This window comes from Myotis davidii, unplaced genomic scaffold (assembly GCF_000327345.1).
Source record: "Myotis davidii unplaced genomic scaffold, ASM32734v1 scaffold262, whole genome shotgun sequence".
NCBI lineage: Eukaryota > Metazoa > Chordata > Mammalia > Chiroptera > Vespertilionidae > Myotis > Myotis davidii.
Window position 1 is genome coordinate 619061 of NW_006293541.1, and position 4306 is coordinate 623366.

The window sequence follows — 4306 nt, forward strand, 5'->3', positions numbered from 1 at the left end:
GTAAAATATAAAATAGAATTAAGAAAAAATAATACTAAATTTTTTTTAAAATATTAAAAAGTGAAGTGTCATTTGCTTCAGCCAAGTTTTAATGCCCCATGGGGGCTGGTTTGGACCCCACTCTTCTGTCTTCCAATTCTGGGCTTCCTGTTAGGTACTTAGGTGCTGACCACTGTCAGGCACTGCTTTTGGCATTTAGCACCCCATTGAAGCTGGGCTGGGGCAGGGGACCTGAGGCTGCGTCAACCGCCCGGTGGGGCTCAGCAGGGGACCACAGGCCACGTCCCCCTGCAGGGTTTGATGTGGGTCCTGAGGCTGTGCTCCCCCACCCAGCGGGGCTTGACAAGGGTGGGGCTGGCCAATTTTTGAATCTGGCCCAACAGGGGTGGGGCCAGCTAGGTCTGGGTCTCCCAGGATTTTGAGGCGCCATGAGTGGGTGGGGACTTGACTCTGGGTCCCGCGGTGCACCCCAGACTCTGACAGGAGGAAGATTTTCATATACATTTTACTAATTTTCTTTCATCTCTGACACTTCTATTATAGAGAAAGGGCAAATAGCAATATTAAAATATTTCCTCTAATCCCCTTTTACTGTGCACGAATATATATATACCTTAAGTATATATGTATTATTGATTTCAGAAAGGAAGGAAGAGGGAAAGACATAGGAACATCAATGCTGAGAGAGAATCATCCATTGGCCGCCTCCTGTACACCCCCTACTGGGAATCGAGCCAGCAACCAGGGCATATGCTCTGAACTGTAACTCCTGGTTCATAGGTTGATGCTCAACCACTGAGCAACACTGGCTGGATTAGAATGTGTTTCTTATCGAAACTTCTGACTTAGGTCGTTAAATGTACACAGTCTCCATAGAACTCAGCAAGTGCGGCACAAAGATTCAGGACACCCTTGCCTAGGGAACCAGGGTGTGTTACAACACAAAGTCAGAAGAGAAACTCCTGGTGGGGTACTTCTGGGAAATCCTGCTCACAAGGCCAGTGGTGGTGACCGGCTTGCATAGTCAGGGTGGAGCCATCCCAAATTGGTTTCAGATGTTCACAATGATGGTGACTCACCACATACCAGAAGAGTATGAAAAAGTTTATTACTCACAGGGTGAGGTTTTTGAGGAGAGTACGGTGGATATTAGAGTAGTTCCCAAAATGACTGAGAGCACAGGTAAAAGGGACTCGCTTGTGGTGTTCATGGTGACTACTGGGTGCTGTTGGTTGGAGCCTGCTGACACCAATGGGAACTTGCTTGATTGGAACATCTCCCCTGCAACCAAGGATGGAGCACCTGGACTTTCTTGTCAGTGTTCCCAGGTGTAAGGTCAGAGAGGAGAGAAGGGTGCATCCTAAAAGCTTTCAATATTCAAGCATCAAAACTGGGATCAGGATCTTTATTATAAGTATCCCTTTCAATAACAAGAGAAGGAACTAAGCACATACCAAATTTCTTCCAAATTGTTCATCACTAGACTCTGATGATACTGATTGTAAGAGGTTCTGGCCCTAACCGGTTTGGCTCAGTGGATAGAGAGTCCACCAGCGTCCTTCTCGGTCCTGATCCATTGATCTAGATGCCTGTTCTTGTGCCAGTACCAGGCTGTTTTGGTTATAATGGCTTTGTAATACAGTTTGATATCTTGTATTGTGAAATCTCCTACTTCATTCTTCTTTCTCAAGATTGCTGCAGCTATTCGGGGTTTCTTATGGTTCCATATAAATTTTTGAAGGGTCCCAGATTCAATTCCGGTCAAGGGCATGTACCTTGGTTGCGGGCACATCCCCAGTAGGGGGTGTGCAGGAGGCAGCTGATCGATGTTTCTCTCTCATCGATGTTTCTTTTTTTTTTTACTTTTTTTAAATTTTATTTTATTTTTTTTTAATTTTTTTATTACAAAGGGTATTACATATGTGTCCATTCCCCCCCGCCCCGCCCTAGACAGTCCCCTAACCTCCACTATCCCCCATCTCATCGATGTTTCTAACTCTCTATCCCTCTCCCTTCCTCTCTGTAAAAAATCAATAAAATATATTTTTTTTTAAAAAGAGGTTCTGAAGAAGATGCACTGGAGAAATGAGGCATACATTTTTCTGTAAATGTATCAGTGATTCCATACATGTATGACCAGTTATTCAAATTATAAAATGAAACCTCTCCCAACTCAAAGTCCAGGAAAATGCCAATCTTCTGCTGTCCTATAGGGCCAGGGCCACATGTACGATGCCAGAGCGGATATTGCCAGTATCCACTGCTTGTGGATGGTGATATGAGAGTATTTCTGGGGAAAGATGATTTACAAACACCTAAAAAATATTCATCTCTGCCTCCTATTTTTACCACCCAAAAATGCCTGCCAGCATCAAATCCCTCAGAACTCAGGACAGCCAGGCTAGTAAGTACCTGGGGATCAGGCAGACCATCTGGTGTCCTATGTGTCACACTTTTTCTATCTCTTGAGATAGTGAAACTTGGATGGGCAATTTCAAGTTCCGGTGTCAAGTCTACCTGAAACATGCTGATCATTTTATGCAGGCCCAGATAATGTGGGGGAGGGTGAAAATCCCCTTTAATTCACATGGAAACACTTCTGGGGGCTCTAGGTTTTCATACTTGTTGTGGACACTTTCAATACCTGTGAGTAAATCCATGTCTGTCTGCAAATACTTCTCTTCTATTTAACTTAACAGATTGTTTAGTCTGAACATATGGTATGAAATTTGCCTTCCATTTTTTAATTAGTTTTTTCTCAACATCATTATCTTCTATTAGTAGATTGTTATCAATTTCATCTGGTTCTATTTCTAAGAAACACTTAAGTTCTTTACATTCATAGTCCAATTCCTCCCTCCATTTTTCCCCATCTTTCTCTTCACTTGCCAAGTATCATTGGTTTTCATATACTGTTTCAGCATTTTCAAGGTGATTAGTGAGGGCCTCAATGTACACTTTGAGCTTTCTCCTGTGACTGGCTGCAGCTTCCTCAATGGGTGTCAGGGGGTGATCCTGGTGGTAGGATGAGACCCTGCACTGGGGACACAACAGCTCCAGGTCCTTCTCGGTCCTGATCCATTGGTCTATATGCCTGTTCTTCTGCCAGTACCAGGCTGTTCTGGTTATAATGGCTTTGTAATGCAGTTTGATATCTTGTATTGTGATCCCTCCTACTTCATTCTTCTTTCTCAAGATTGCTGCAGCTATTCGGGGTCTCTTATGGTTCCATATAAATTTTTGGAGTATTTGTTCTAGCTCTGTGAAGTATACTATTGGTATAATAGTATACTTTATATAAAAATTCTTCATTGTTGAAAGTTTTACATGTCTCCTTTTCCCCCGATTAACTTCCCCCACCCTCTCCTGCCCTCCAGCACATGCCTCCACCCCCCTATTGTCTGTGTCCATTGGTCATGCACATATGAATACAAGTTATCTGGGTGGTAACTATTTGAGTTGGATTCTGTTTGCTGCAGGACTGAGAGACTAAATAATAAATGACATTTTGGTTTTTATTTTCTCATATTTTATTTGAAAAATACATTGATTTCATAATTTTTTGTGACAGGCGGTAAGTTTTTACATTGTAGGTTTTAACATTGGAGTTGTCAAAAAAAATGTTCCTGATTTCTTGGGATATCTTACTAGAAGTGGGATCACTGGGTCAAATGGGAGTTCCACTTTTAGTTTTTTGAGGAAACTCCATACTGTTTTCCACAGTGGCTGCACCAGTCTGCATTCCCACCAGCAGTGAAGAAGGGTTCCTTTTTCTCCACATCCTCGCCAGCACTTGTCATTGGTTGATTTGTTGATGATAGTCATTCTAACAGGTGTAAGATGGTACCTCATTGTACATTGGTATTTTTATTTTTATTTATTAAAATAAATCTTTATTGTTCAGATTATTACAGTTGTTCCTCTTTTCCCCCCATAGTTCCCCTCCACCCGGTTCCCACCCCACTCCCTGCCCTTGTCCTCGTCCATAGGTGTATGATTTTCAGCCAGACTCTTCCCGCACCCCCCACACTCCCTTCCCATGGAGAATTGTCAGTCCACTCCCTTTCTATGACCCTGATTCTATTCTATTCACCAGTTATTCTGTTCAGATTTTTTATTCACTTGATTTTTAGATTCACTTGTTGATAGATATGTATTTGTTGTCACTTTGTTGTTCATAACTTTTTAAAAAAATATATTTTATTGATTTTTTACAGAAATGAAGGGAGAGGGATAGAGAATTAAAAACATTGATGAGAGAGAAACATCAATCAGCTGCCTCCTGCACACACTCCATTGGGGATGT

General features: G+C 42.2%; 1 pseudogene; it reads right to left on the minus strand.

Moving 5' to 3' along the window:
* Positions 1-845: 845 nt before the first annotated feature.
* LOC107183676 overlaps positions 846-4306 on the minus strand; it is a 12292-nt pseudogene continuing 8831 nt past the window's right edge.